The sequence below is a fragment of the Vulpes vulpes genome, chromosome 11, assembly GCF_048418805.1.
Source record: "Vulpes vulpes isolate BD-2025 chromosome 11, VulVul3, whole genome shotgun sequence".
Classification (NCBI taxonomy): Eukaryota; Metazoa; Chordata; class Mammalia; order Carnivora; family Canidae; genus Vulpes; species Vulpes vulpes.
This window is the reverse complement of record NC_132790.1, coordinates 73,879,145-73,895,716: the sequence shown is the minus strand read 5'-3', so window position 1 is coordinate 73,895,716 and position 16,572 is coordinate 73,879,145.

Sequence of the window (16,572 nt, the reverse complement as noted above, 5' to 3'; positions counted from 1 at the left end):
TACACTCAGAGGTAAAGTATCTCAGGCCATCTCTCCAGGATGCTTTCTCCCACCTGCCCCATAGGGTCTGTCCATTCCATCTCACTGCCCCGGGTCACTGTCTGAGTTATAGATCTTGGTTGAACTTTTTGTCTCTTGAGACTGGCTTGACTCCTGCCAATACTTTTAGTTCCTAGGTTTGTAATCCAAAGTTGCATTCCTCCCTCTCACCCCAGGATGGTTAGAACTAGAGTTCCAAAGCAATTTATTTGCACAGGACAACTGCTTACTGAACATTTCCACGGGGATGTATTACAGTCAACTCAAAGTTAACATGACCAAAATGGAACCCACTACATTTCCTCCAGAATATCCCACCATTAACTTGGTTAATGGAAATTGTTTCGCAGAATCCCTTTCCTTGTGTGGTTCCAGGTTAGACTTGGTCAAGAAAGGAATTTTGTGGTACCATATCTGAATGCCGTCATGGTTCGGCATGACCTGTAGATGCAGAGGTGCCTGGCAGGTTCCAGCTTGTCATTGTTTTATTTTGCCTCTAGCTCTTCCTCTGGAAGAACCCAGACCCATCAACAGATGTCTGCCCTTACACCCATAAAGGCAAATGCTTCTTCTAGACTTCATCAGTCTCTGAGTTCCTACTTCCATAGCTGGACATCCTTGGCTTTTCAGACTGACTGGTGGGAGATTTAACTCCCTTACCCAGATGTTCAGTTGCTTCCACACACCGTTGCAAGGCCTAATTTAAACAACAACAAGGATATTCCATGTCCGAGGGTTCAGGGTCTACTGTTTGAACTCTAGATGATATAGATGGCTCACTACCACCACCTGTTCTCCTTTTCTGGATGTCCAAGATCTGTTAGACATCTCTCTTTAATATCCCTCAGCTCATCTACTTGATTCCGTTTCCACTGCTTTCACTGTTTTAGGGTGCAAAAATATTTTTCCTGGATTACTACACTGGCCACCTAGCTGCTCTCCCCATGTCTGGGCTGGTTGCTTCTCAATGCATTCTCCTTGGAGTAGCCAGAGGTGATCCAGCTTCCTAAGGCTTGATACGGGCTTGCCCTGGTTCCTGGGATAAACTCCCTTATGTATTTGACAAAGCTCTGGCTCCTTCAGTCTCTGTTAATTTGTCTAGCTTCACCTCTCATCATTCACCCCATGCCAATATTGTGCAGAGCCATTAAAGAAACCCTCCCTAGTTTAGTAGAACATGACAGTTAATTGTTTTAATTTGAATTTCTTATTATTCAGCTGCTTTTTAATTCATACCACATATGCCAGAACTGCATATTCATTTCCATCGGCTGTATCATTCCCCTTGCCACAAATTGGGAAGGAGTGAAGCATGTTCTTTAAGCAAGTACTGAGTCTCCTTTAGGCTCTCACTTCCTGGGATGGGGTCTGGCAACTTGCAGGGTGGCTGTGGTGTTCATATCTCACCTCCACATGTAGCCATCAAGCCCGGTAGGGATTAGAGTAGTAGGAAACGCTGCCTTACTGGTGACTTAATGGTATCTTTTTAGAGGGGTAAAAAGGGAAAAAATATACTCCTCAAATACTTCCCAAGGGAGAAGATGGGTCTATCCCTACATAGGTTCTCAGCAGATTGTTTTCTTCCAAAGTTCATTTGTGGTCTGTTAATTTTGTCTATCAGTTGATTATTTATGTTACCTGTTTCACTGACTCAAAAACATGTTGTATTTATATTTATTGATTGATAGATACCCAATTAATGCCTTCTCCTTTTTAAAATAGTCAAGCAATACAGAAGTATGTAAAGGAAGAGCAGAGGTCTCCCTTTCTAAAGGTAACCACTGCCAAAAAATCAGGTGTATATTGTTCCAGAGTGGTTCCTATGTATTTATATATATATATACACGAAAATATAGAAGCAACCTATTTTTTTTAAGTAAACTTTGTCCACAATGTGAGGTAGATATAGCCTATTTTTAAACTTAGGCTTAATTTGCATACTGTCAATGGCACAAATTCTAAATGTACAACATGATGAACTATGGGAATACACTTGTTGATTCTATTAAATCACTTTCCTGTATTTTAAAAAATAGTTTGGTAACACAACCACCATATTATTCTGTAAATGCTTTCTGTCACTTAGTAGTCAGGGGTGAGGATTTTTCAAGTCAGGACCTATCAAGTTACCCTATTCTCACCCCCCCACCTCTGAGATTTTATTTATTTATTTGACACAGAGAGAGAGAGAGAGAGAGAGAGAGAGAGAGAGCATGAGCTGGGGGAGCGGCAGGCAGAGGGAGAGGGAGAAGCAGACCCCGCTGAGCAGGGAGCCCGACTCAGGACTCAATCTTAGGACCTGAGGTGAAGGCAGATGCTTAACTGACTGAACCACTCAGGCATCCTCACTTTATTCTTTTTAACTGTTGTGTTATATTCTATAAAAAATATAAAGATATAGATTACCTATAATGATGGAATTTTTTTTTCTATAATAATCAAAGTTACAATGAATATGAACACACATATGCAGGCCGGGTGCACAAGCTGGTGTTTTTGGATATCCAAACCACAGAAAATCTGGCTGGGAAATGAATCCATTACTCTTCATAGAGTTGTTATCACTATTACATTTTATAAAGCGATCTAAAATGTGACTTTGTGGGATGCCTTGAGTGGCTCAGCAGTTGAGCATTTGCCTTAGGCTCGGTGTGATCCTGAAGTTCCCGGATTGAGTCCCTGGATCGAGTCTCACATCAGGCTCCCTGTGTGGAGCCTGCTTCTCCCTCTGCTTATGTCTCTGCCTCTCTCTCTCTCATGGAAAAATAAATAAAATCTTTAAAAAATTTTTTAAAAGTGACTTTGTATCTATTCATTATTTTAAAGATAAATGAGGCAGCTTTATTTATAGCGCTTAAAAATAAGTAATTAGTTTACTAAGTGAGTTGTAAATATATTGGCATACTATAAGGCCTATAAAAACAAACTGACTTATTTAGAAAAAAATCCACTGAATATCTTTTGATAAAAAGCAGACTACAGAGCAGCATAAATATTTTTGTAAATTGTACACATGCATAAAGAAATATCTGGAAAAATGTTTACCAAACTAATATTAGTTTCATCATTGTATAAGATTTTTACTCTTTCATATTTGCTTCTTTATTTAGATTTTTAATGAAATGTATCATTTCCCCTGAATAATTATGGTATTTTCAAATAAATCAATCTATATACCCATTTTATATTTTTACAGAAAAACCTCCATACATTTTTATTTTTTTAAAATAAATGAGGGTGCCTGTGTGCTCAGTTGGTTGCACAAATGGTTGCACAAATCCAACTCTTGATTTTGGCTTGGGTGGTGATCTTGGGGTCATGAGATGGAGCCCCACATTGGGCTCTGAGCTTGGCAGGGAGTCTGCTTGAGATTCTCTCTCTCCTTCTCCTTCTGCCCCTTGCCCTACTTGTGCCCTCTCTCTCATTCTCTCTCTTCCCCCTCTCAAATAAATAGATAAATCTTTTAAAAAATTATACTTAAACAATACATAAATAAACAAAAAGATAAATAAATTTGGGGCTCTTGGCTGATTCAGTTGGTGAAACATGTGACTCTTGATCTCAAGGTTGTGTGTTTGAAGCCCACGTTGAGTGTAGAGATAAACAAGCCTAAAAACAAAATTTTAAAAAAATTTAAAAGAAAAGAGCATAAAACTTGTACTTGCTTCTTATTACAGTAGAAAATATAAGTGAGTAAGTGGATTCTCAGGTGAAAGTGTTCTTTCTTTCCTTCCTCAACCTATCATCCAAGAAGAGACTCCCTGGACAACAGGAATCCTTCCAACACAGGTCAGGAAACAAATTGATTGTATGTTATATATTCTCATGTTATACATATACTGTTCTAGAATTTGCTTCTTTTTTTTTTTTTTTTTTACTTAGCAGTAATATTATTGACACTGTTCCATATCAGTTCACTTAGATCTACCTCATTCTTCTTTAATAGCTACATAATATTCTATTGTACGATTGTACAAAAAGTTATTTAATGTTTCCTCTATGGATGGACATTTAGTCTGGTAATAGCATTTGCCTTCAGCAAACAATGCTGCAAGAAGGGGCACCTGGGTGGCTCAGTTGCTTAAGCATCTGCCTTCAGCTTAGGTGGGGATCCCAGGGTCCTGGGATGGAGCCCTTCATCCAGCTCCCTGCTCAGCAGGGAGTCTGCTTGTTCCCCATCTCCCCCTCCTCCCTGCAGCTGTGCTCTCTCTCTCTCATTCTCATAAATAAATAAAATCTTTTAAAAACAGAATGAAACAAAATCCAATGTTACAACAATAAAAAATCCTGTACATATACCCATTTGATAAATTCCTGGTAGTAGAATTACTCTATCAATGACTAAATGCATTTTGGATTTTTAAAACTTATTTAACAACCCTTTATTGAAGATATACTATGTGTCAGGCTCTGTTTTTAGCCTAGGGATATCATGAAGAAAATAAATTTATCCCTGCAAGGAACACACATTCCAAATTTGGCTAAATAGCCATTTATATATTTGATATCAATTTATACTATTTTGGAGTGTTTTATTTTTTCTCTATTGATTAATAAAGGGCATAAAAGAGAAAAATAGTTCACTGATATTTCTTTTCATTTTAAATTAAGAGAAAGGTTGACATTTTTGCAAATATTTGTAGGGCACTAAACTTTCTTTTTCTCTGAAACTGATGATTCAGATACTTTCCCCCCCTATTTTGTTGTTCACCTTTTTCTCATTGATTAGACACCTACCTTCCATAATAGTAAACTTTTTCTTTTAAAGAATGTTGGGCAGCCCCGGTGGCTCAGCGGTTTAGCGCCGCCTTCAGCCCAGGGCATGATCCTGGAGACCTGGGATCAAGTCCCACGTCAGGCTTCCTGCAGGGAGCCTGCTTCTCACTCTGCCTGTGTCTCTGCCTCTCTCTGTCTCTGTGTCCCAAATAAATAAATAAATAAAATCTTTTTTTAAAAAAGGACTATTTATTCATGAGAGACACAGGCAGAGGAGAAGCAGGCTCCCCGGGGGGAACCCAATGTGGGACCCAATCCCAGGACCCTGGATCACAACCTGAGCCAAAGACAGATGCTCAACCACTGAGCCACCCAGTCATCCCTATAATAGTAAACTTTTACTATATGTATCACTTTTCTGTATTGTTTATTTTTTCTTAATACATGCATAATTTTTTTCTGAAAAAAATAAATCTACTTTTAAATATATAAGTAGCCAACACAATATTGAAGGAGAACAAAGTTAGAAGATCGACACTGTCCAACATCAAGACATACTCTAAAGCTACAGTAATAGGAAAATGTGGTATTGGTGAAAGAACAAAGAGATCGATGGCACAGAACAGAGAGCCCAGACATAAACCTACACAAATATAATTGACTAATATTTAACAATGGAACAAAGGCAATTCAGCGAAGAAAGGGACAATCTTCAACAAATGGTGCTGGAACAATAGACAGCCTCATGCAAAAAAAAAAAAATCTAGACACAGATCTAACACTTTTCACAGAATTCACTCAAAATGGCTCAAATAACTAAATTTAAAACAGAAAACCATAAAACTCCTAAAAGATAACATAGGAGAAAATCTAGTAACCTTGGGTTAGGCAATGACTTTTTAGATATGAAAAGCTCGACCCATGGGAGAAAAATTGACAAGTTGAACTTCACTGAAATAAAAAACTACTCCACAAAATACACTAATAGAATGGAAAGACAAACCACAATTTGGGAGAAAATATTTGTAAAACATATATTTGAGAAATGGCTGGTGTTCAAAAAAATGCAAAGAACTCCTAAAATCCCACAATAAGGGGCGCCTGGGTGGCTCAGTCAGTTAACTGCCCACCTTCAGCTCAGATCGTGATCTGAGGGTGCATTGGGCTCCCCACTCAGCGGGAGTCTGCTTCTTCCTTTCCTGCTCGCATTCCTGCTCCTGCTACTTGTGTCCTCTCTTTCTCTCTGTGTCAAATAAATAAATAAACAAACAAATAAACATCTTAAAAAAAGAAAATCTATTAGAAAAAACACAAAAACCCCCAATAAGAAAACCAAACAACTTGATTTAAAAATGAGCATAAGATCTGAACAGATACTTCACCAAAGAAAAGATGCAGATGGCAAATAAGCATAGGAAATGATGTTTAATATTGTATGTCATTAGAAAATTGCAAATGAAGACAATGAGCTATCACTACACACCTATTAGAATGGCTAAAGTCCAAAACACTGATGACACCAAATGAAGGAGAAGATGATGAGCAGCAGGAACTCTCGTTTCTTACCCGTGGGAATTTAAAATGGTACAGTTGCTTTGGAAGACAGTTTGGCAGTTTCTTGCAAAGCTAAACATATGTTTACTATATGATAGAGCAATCACACTCCTATCACACTCCTAGGTATTTACCCAAATGAGTTGAAAACTTATATTCACATAAAACCTGCACGTGACTGTTTACAGCAGCTTTATTCCTAATTGCCAAAGCTTGAAAGCCACCAGGATGTCCTTCAGAAGGTGATGGATAAATAAACTGTGGTACATGCATACAATGGATTAGTACTCAGTAATGAAAAGAAATAAGCTATCAGTCAGGAAAAGACATTAATGAATCTTTAATGCATATCACTAAGGGAAAGATGTCAATCTGAAAAGGCTATATATCCTATGACTAGCTACATGACACTCTAGAATAAAGGCAAAACTATGGAGATAATAAAAGGATTGATGCTTGCCAGGAGTTGGGAGGGAAGAGATGAATTGGGGGAGCACAGGGGATTTTTAGAGCAGTAAAACTATTCTGAATGATACTGTAATGGTGGATTCAAATTATTATACATTTGTCAAAACTTATGGAATGTACAACACAAAGAATTAATTAAAATGTAAATGATGGGTTATTTCATAATGATGTATCAATATTGTCTCACTAATTATAACAAATGCATCATGCTGGGACATCTGGGTGGCTCAGTGGTTGAGCATCTGCCTTTGGCTCAGGGTGTGATCCCAAGGTCCTGGGATTGAGTTCCACATTGGGCTCCCTGTGGGGAGCCTGCTTTTCACCCCCCCCCCCACACCCTATCCTTGCCTATATCTCTGCCTCTCTCTCTGTGTCTCAAATGAATGAATGAATGAATGAATGAATGAATAAACAAACAAACAAATAAATAAATAAAGCTTAGGGCACCAGGGTGGCTCAGTGGTTGAATGTCTGCCTTTGGCTCAGGTTGTGATCCTGGGGTCCTGGGGTCGAGTCCTATATCGGGCTCCCTGCATGGATCTTGCTTCTCTTTTTGCCTATGTCTCTGCCTGTCTCTCTGCGTCTTGCATGAATACATAAATAAAATCTTTTAAAAATATTTTTAAAATATTTTTAAAAATTATCATGCTAATGCAAGATGTTAGCAATATGGAGGGAAGGGAGTGAGGGGGCATATGGGAAATCTGTGCTTTTTTTTCTTTTCATTTTCCTTTTATTCTAGTTGGAAATCTGTACTTTCTGCGTAATTTTTCCGTAATTCTAAAAATGCTCAAGAATAGGTTTACTAATTAAATAATATGTGTGTGTAAGTAGAAACATTCTAGGAAAATATCTTTCTGGAAATGTATCCAATAATTTTATTTTCCTAATTCTTGTCTAAAGCAGACAAACAGTACAGGCTGTAGGAAATTAAAAGATAGACTATCTTAGGGAGGCTGACCACATAAGAGGAGAACCCTTTCCTATAAGATGGCTATATCAATTATTCATTTTATGTACTAAATATCTACAGGAGTCAGCACTTGACATAAAGGCCAGAAGCAGGTGTCTTTGCTTGAGGACGTCAGTGTCATGAGGAAGATAGACACACGGGTGCAGTACTGGATAACAATACTGTCAGCCCAGGGACTATTTCTAATCATTTCGTCCACATTGTATTGCATCCACACAATGCTGCAAATAAACTATTAACCCATTTTACAGGCAAAGACACTAAGCTCGGGAAGGTGAATTAACTTGCTTAGAGTAAGTGGCAGAGTTGACAGTCAACACACTTGAGCAAGTGTGTTGACCAGCAAAATGGATGAGTTTTCAATCATGCCAGGGACAGAGGTAAAGTAGATTCATTTTGGAAGAAGACAATCAGTAGTTATGTTGCTTAAGAAAGTTGGTTTCTGGTTTGAAACTTTTGAAGTTCAAATACCTTAACAGGTCTTTTGTCTTATATTCGAGCTTCTTGCCTTTTCTTGCCACTGGAGTCAATTCTTTGGTTTGTCATTCTCCCAACCGAAGGTCCATCAACTACTGCTTGTGGCTCAACAGAAAGATGACCAGACTAGAAAATACTGAGAGCCAAGCTCTCTAGCAGGCTTCCCTTGTTCAGCTTAAACCTGTCTGTCAAATTCAAGTTTCCTAGATGTTCCACAACTATGCTTGTAAAAGTCGAGGCAACAGGCATCATCAATCAGCCTGTGTGGAAGAGAGTTATATTTAGTTGTCTTTTAGGAGCTGTCTCTTTGGATATCACAGAGATTCTGGTACAGCTTGTTACTGTTTGAGGGCTTCTGGGCCTGCGGCAAGAGAAAATGGAGTGGGTGGTTTGCTGAAGTTTTTATAAATACCCCAGTATTTATTTAATGGTAGAAACACACAGAGAGAACACACAGAGTGTTAGAGGAAAGAACACAGCTTAGCTCCATTCATCCTCTGGGCCCACGACCAAGCACTTCTAGTCTGTTCTGAGGATCTGCCTCTGGAGCCAGCTGCAGCCCTGTGTCTGGGGAAGTCACCTGCCTGGCTGCTGGAAGAGGAAGGAAGGAAGGAACAGGGAACAATGAAGCCCTTGTTAAAAGCCAAGTTTTTTGTTGTTGTTGTTTGGTTTTGTTTTTTAAGTTTATTTTCTAATCATGTCACTCCTCTGCTCAGAACCTTTAAGTAGCTTGCCACTGCTTGTAGGATAAAGGTCAAAAGCCCTGATATGGCAGATGAGGCTCTCTAGCCTGCTCTTCAGCTTCATCTCTTCCCACATTCTTTTTCTTTCAAGTCCCTTAAACATGTCCCTGCTCTGCCCACGTCAGGCCTATCCATGCTATTCCCTCCACCTGGAATGCTTTTCCCTCCACTGTCACAAATTCTAGCTCATTATTCATTTCTCAGCTAAAACATCACTTCTATAAGCTGGACTTCAGCATCATCAAAAAAGTGTTTCCAGGGACCTCAAATCAATCTTCCCTCCTCATCACCTTCCCAACTCCTTATACTTTTCCTTTATTCGAATTTCTAATGATGTATCTGTATGATTATTTAATTAAAGTCTGTCTCTCCATTCCTGTCTTGCTTCCCATTTTAACTCCAGAGCCAATGCATAGACTTATAGTAGATATATCTGCCTTGTAAGGAGACTATAAAATAAGCGTTTGATCACTTTAATATTCAATTTTTAATAAAGGAAGTAAAAAAAGATCCTGATTAGTTTCCCCCTTTCTCAATTCTTAGCTGTGTCTTAGTCTGAAGATATATTTCCCTGAAGCTGGTCAATAATAGGACTAAGAAAAAGGACAATGTAGTATCAGAAGCTCTTAGACTCTGCTGCTGGGAACTTGGCCACCAAGCAGTCTTATACTTTACACCTGTGTTGTCTGGCATGGTAGCCACTAGCTATGTGTCCTGTTTAAATTTAATCTAGTTAAGGAACACTTGGCTAGCTCAGTCGGTAGGCCATGGGACTCTTAATCTCAGGGTCAAGAGGTCAAGCCCTATGTTGGATGTGGTGCCTACTTAAAAGAAATAAACTAGTTTAAATTAAATAAAATTAAAATTTCATCAACTAATCAAGTTAAAAAATTATCAATCCAACTAGCCATGTTCCACATATCAATGATCACACATGGTCCGTAATTACCATATTGGACTGTGTCAATGTAGAACATTTCCATGATCACAGCAAGTTCTATTGAATAGTAGTGCTGCTCTAGAATGAACAGAACAGGGCGCCTGGGTGGCTCAGTGGTTGAGCATCTGCCTTTGGCTCAGGTCGTGATCCTGGGGTCCTGGGATCAAGTCCTAAATTGGGTTCCTCGCAGGAAGACTGCTTCTCCCTCTGCCTGTGTCTCTGCCTCTCTCTGTGTGTCTCTCATGAGTAAATAAATAAAATCTTAAAAAAAAAACAAAACCCAAAGTAATACATGTACATAGTCAAAATGTAATTGTATGTAAAATTTACCAATTTTGAATGTATTTTCTTCCAAAAATGTGAATGATGATAAATATAAAAAAAGAAATTAAAATTATTTTTTGCATTTTAAAAAATGCAAAAGAAATGAAATGCAAAGAAAGATATTTCTTCCAAAATATTCTGAATGACCTATCAAAACTAAAAGACAAAGCGAAGTTACAGTCAATCACTATCAAATTTCTAGTCAAAGGTATTAAACAAATTGCATGTTTTATTAGCTTCTTAGAAATTTCAGTTAAGTCTTCCATAATTTTTTTCAAAATATTTTATTTATTTATTCATGAGAGACACAGAGAAAGAGAGAGAAGCAGAGGCCTAGGCAGAAGGAGAAGCAGGTTCCATGCAGGGAGCCTGATGTGGGACTTGATCCCAGGACTCCAGGATCACGCCCTGGGCCAAAGGCAGGCGCTAGACCACTGAGCCACCCAGGGATCCCCAGTCTTCCATAATTTTATAGAACTGTTTACAGTGTTTGCATTTATTATTCATCTATTTGCCAATGAAAAAATCTGTCATTCTTCCCATATGTAATGTTTAGATTTATATACACACACATTTAAGGGTAAAAAATTGACTAATACTACAAAATGTTCCTCTGACACTGCAATGTTAGTCAATACTTGTGCTAATTTAGGAAGATCTTCAGAAGCATGAATTGGAGCACAAAGAGAAGCAAGAAAACGGCTGCCTGGCATGCTGGGAAACAATACTTTATATGCAACAGTCTTTTGCATTCATGCTAAGAAGGAGGATTTGACAAGTTAATTTGTCTTTTCTCTTACCTAAGCATTCCTGTCACTCAGATCCTTCCTGCACTTCCAAACTGTGCTCTCTCATACTCAAACTTCTCAATATTTTAATGCAGGCGCCTTCTGTTTTGAGGATTTAGGACAAGAAAGGCAAGGAAGTGTGTCTCTTAGGGCATGATACGGTTAGGCAAAAGGATGAATGTATAGGTTTACAGGGTTGTCTAGAGCTCCTACCAAGTGACAAATGACAGAGATTCCCCTCCTCCAGTCTGCTTTTGAGTGTTTATGGCATGAGAGATGCTATAAACTCCGGGTCTCAGAGTAGAGACTCCTCTTGGCGGAGGCTAAGGGCCATGCTGTTTTAAAAACTAATTAGAGAGAGACTGCCTGGGTGGCTTGGTGGTTGAGTGTCTGCCTTCAGCTCAGGGCCTGATCCCAGGGTCCTCAAGGGGTTCTGGGTTTGAGTCCCACATCGGGCTCCCTGCATGGAGCCTGCTTCTCCCTCTGCCTATGTTTCTGCCTCTCTCTGTGTGTCTCTCATGAATAAATAAAACCTTAAAAAAAAACAAAACTGGGCAGCCTTGGTGGCTAGAGGTTCGGCGCCTGCCTTCAGCCCAGGGCGTGATCCTGGAGACCCCGGATCGAGTCCCATGTCGGGCTTCCTGCATGGAGCCTGCTTCTCCCTCTGCCTGTGTTTCTGCCTCTCTCTCTGCCTCTCTCTCTCTCTCTCTGTGTGTCTCTCATGAATAAATAAATAAAATCTTTTTTTTTAAAGAAAAACTAATTAGAGAACATTCTATCTTTAATGGGGTACCAGACTATTTTTCAAAAGCACTATAGTGAACTTGCTATAAAGATGGACCTATAAGCTCATGCTCTAAGGCACTTCTACTCCAAACATTTAACAATGATAGTTTACAAATGGTATACAAGGACAAAAATTTAATAGGATGCTGCCCACTACCTCACACTATACTCAGCAATTGACTGAGATGCAACAGAACTTAAATGTGAAAGATAAGAACAAAAAAACTCAAAGAATACGTATAAGAGTATCTTCATGAACTGCGGTAGGCAAAGAGATTTTTGGGGTTTTTAAAAGATTTTATTTATTTATTCATGAGAGACACAGGGAGCGAGTAAGTGAGTGAGAGAGAAAGAGAGATAGGCAGAGACATAGGCAGAGGGAGAAGCAGGCTCTCTGCAGGGAGCCTGATGCAGGACTTGATCCCAGGACCCTGAGATCCTGACCTGAGCCAAAGGCAGATGCTCTATGGCCACCCAGATGCCCCATCAGGGATACTATTAAGAGAGTGAAAGGTCAAGCCTCAGACTAAGAGAAGAGATTTGTGACATATATATCCATTGAAAGATTCAAATACTAAATACACATTAAAAATCTACTAAATAATAAAAAAAGACATTTTAAAGAGTGTAGAAGACTTGAATAGGCGTTTATTTCACAAAAGTGGAAATTTAACATGCCAATAAGCAAATGAAAATGTGCTCAACATTATTATGCATGCTGAAAATGCTAATTAAAACCACAAAGATGTGCACCTGGTTGGCTCAGTGGTTGAGTGCCTTTGGCTCAGGTTGTGATCCTGGGGTCCTGGGATGGAGTCCTGTATCAGGCTCCCTGCAGGGAGTTTGCTTCTCCTGCCTATGTCTCTGTCTCTCTGTGTCTTTCATGAATAAATACAGTCTTAAAACAAAACAAAACAAAACAAAAATCACAAAGAGATACCATTCTACAACCACCAAAATGAATGGTGAAAATGAACGAGATTGATGATACCAAAATTTGATGATCATGTGGAATACTGTCATTTTCATATACTGCATATAGGAGCATAAATTGGTACAGCCATTTTAGAAAAATGGCAATAATCTATTAGAGGTCATTGTACACTTTCCCTGTGATCCAGCAACTATACTCCTAGGTATAGGAGAAATGAGCATATATGAGCACAAAAGAGCTTTATAATAACATTCAGGGGCACATAGGTGGCTCATTGGTTGAATGTCTGTCTGACTCTCAGTTTCAGCTCAGGTTTCATGGTTGTGGGATCTAGCCTTGTGTCAGGCTCCATGCTCAGTGCAGAGTCTGCTTCAGATTCTTTCTCCCTCTCCCTCTGCTCCTCCCCTGCTCTCATGCTCACACTTTCTACAATAAATATATCTTTTTTCTTTTTAAAGATTTTATTTATTTATTCATGAAAGACAGGGAGAGAGAGACAGAGAGAGAGAGAGAGAGGCAGAGACACAGGCAGCAGGAGAAGCAGGCTCCATGCAGGGAGCCCAATGTGGGACTTGACCTGGGACTACAGGATCATGCCGTGGGCTGAAGGCAGGCGCTAAACCACTGAGCCACCCAGGGATCCCCTGAATAAATCTTTTTAAAAAAACCAACCAAACAAACAAACAAAAGAGTATTCATAGAAACTTTATTCATATTAAGTAAAGAACTGGAAATATTCATCAATAGGAGAATGGATAAGCAATGATATAGTCATATAATGGAATACTATACAACAGTAAAAAGAAGTGACATATGGCTACATAGAACAACATGATGATGTCATATTCATAACCGTATTCACAAAGGAGCCTTACAAGAAGAGTCCATGCTATATGATTAAAGTTACATGAAGTTCAAGAATAGGCAAGACTAATCTATGATAATGAAGCTAGAATAATGATTGCCTTAGGGCACTGACTAGAAAGTGGTGAAAGGGAGGCTTCTTTGGTGTTGGGAATGTTCTATATCTTCATCTGGGTGGTGAGTAGCCAAGTATACACATACAAAAAAATTCGGGGATCCCTGGGTGGCGCAGCGGTTTGGCGCCTGCCTTTGGCCCAGGGTGCGATCCTGGAGACCCGGGATCGAATCCCACGTCGGGCTCCCGGTGCATGGAGCCTGCTTCTCCTCCCTCTGCCTGTGTCTCTGCCTCTCTCTCTCTGTGACTATCATAAATAAAATAAAATAAAATTCTTAAAAAAAAAAATTCGTTGAGAGGCACCATTACAATGAGTATACTTAATAGATGTTATATCTTAAAAGTCTACTCAAAGAAAATAGAATAAATATCCCAGAATGACATCCCAGCACCTGTTTTCACCAACTGAAAGAAATCTGAAGAGGATTTTGCTTTTTACAAAAAAAGCCCATTATCAAACTAACTTAGGTCTTTCATAAAAGTGAAGGGGAGGAATGTGAACTTTCTGAAAATTGGAGGATACCTCTATTCAGATATGGAAAATTGTTTCAGAAAATTTAGGTCATACCAAAGTTTTGTTCTTTGAAAATTTGATTTTTTAAAAAATTTTTATTATTATTATTTTTTAATTATTATTATTTTTTTAATGATAGTCACACACAGAGAGAGAGAGCATGCGGCAGAGACATAGGCAGAGGGAGAAGCAGGCTCCACGCACCGGGAGCCCGACGTGGGATTCGATCCCAGGTCTCCAGGATCGCGCCCTGGGCCAAAGGCAGGCGCCAAACCGCTGCGCCACCCAGGGATCCCGATTTTTTTTTTTTTAAAGTAGGCTCTATGCCGAAAGTTGGGCTCAGACTCACAAACCTGAGATCAAGAGTTGCATGCTCTACTGACTACACCAGTTGCATACCCCAAAATTTGATTTTTTATTTATTTTTATTTTTTTATTTTTTATTTTTTATTTTTATTTTTTAAAAGATTTTATTTATTTATTCATGAGAGAGAGAGAGAAGCAGAGACACAGGCAGACAGAGAAGCAGGCTGCATGCAAGGAGCCCGATGTGGGACTTGAACCTGGGAATCCAGGATCACACCTTGAGCCAAAGGCAGGCACTCAACCTCTGAGGCACCCAGGCATCCCAAATTTGATTTTTTAATATAATTTTCAAGTTATTCAAAGAGATAGATACTCACATAATGCCCTAGAAAAGTAGTCGGCCACTCACTTGAATTCAGAAGAAAAAAGTCTTTATTTCTTTTACTTACTTTGTTTCTTTATTGTAAATGGTAGGTAGGCTGATAAATAAACATATGTGTTAAAATTTAAGAAGAAAACAATGACAATGGGGAAAAACCATCTCTTTTTACAAGGGCAGTGCTCAGCCAGACACATTTAGGCCTACTATTAAATATGAAAAATTGTTTTTAAGAACAATTAAAAATAAAAATGAATAAGATGGCACTAATGGCATTTGGGGGCATGGCTAAGACTCACTGTAGAAATGAGGATTTAATTGCATAAATGCTTGAAAACTGGGGAAAAATAATTTATGTCTGTACAGTAGGAATCATTTTATAATTGTTTTTCGATAATTTTTCCTTAGAAGGAAAAATTTTATTTTAGAGGTTATTAAAATAAATGTCCAGTAATTACAGCAACTTGTTCCAGAGGGAAGTTAGACCAAGGAGCTCCGCACTAAGGCAGGTGGGTACCTTCCATATTTTTATTTTTCCATCACATCAAGCTGCAATCTCTAGAAACAGGTGGCTGTTGCCGGAAAGGATGCCAGCCACTGGCCACACACTGGGCCAAACTTGCTCTGATATCGCCTGATCCAGACTCAGCCCTTGGAGTCTGGGTCCTCAGTGGGGGCAGTTTCAATCTACCTGTGGCTTCAGGCTTGTTGGTGTTTTGCAGAAGCTGTATTGCCTCGGTAGGAAAGAATATGGCAAAAAGGTGCTGGGTGTTGCAGTAACAATAGATGGTCACAAAACTTGCCTTTCTCAGACAAGAAGGCATGTCTGAGCAAGGGACGCTAGATCGACAGGGGCCAGCTATACCGTCTGCTGGAGGGAGTCAGGCAATATCGCCAAGGGGAAGGCTCCCTGGCAGGAAAGAGCTTCCAGAGTTTGGCTGAAGTAAACAATTAATTGGGGAGAAGGGGTGGGAGAGGTTGGACTTTGCCAATCAACTGACTGAGCTGAGACTATTTTAAACGTTATGAGAAGCCATGAAAGAGTTCTGAGCAGGGAATCGTGGGATCAGGTTTGCACTTACAGTTTTAAAACTCTGTCCTTCGGACGTCTGGGTCGCTCAGTGGTTGAGAGCCTTTGGCCCAGGGCGTGATCCCGGAGTCCTGGGATTGAGTCCCACATCGGACTTCCTGCAGGGAACTCGCTTCTCCCTCTGTTTCTGTCTCTCTCTGTGGTCTCTCATGAATAAATAAATAAAACCTTTTAAAAAAAACAACACGACTCTGTCCTTTGAAGAGGGGATTGTGATAGAGCCAGAGGAAAAGCAGAGACTGATTAGGAAGTTGTTATTAGTAGTCCGGGAAGAGATAATAGTCGTGGAGATAAATATGAACAGATGGAATATAGAGTTCATAGGGATAAATGACTACTAGTACTTACTAAGAACTTTGAGGAACTAGAGATATGAAAAAATGAGAAAAATCAGTTTTATTTTTATTTATTTTTTAAAAAAGATTTTAACTATTTATTTGAGATAAAATGCCTGTGTGAGAATGAGCACAGGTTGGGGGGAGTTGTCTAGAGGCAGAAGGAGAAGCAGGCTCCCAGCTGAGCAGGGACCCCGAAGCAGGGTTCTATCCCAGGACCCTGGGAT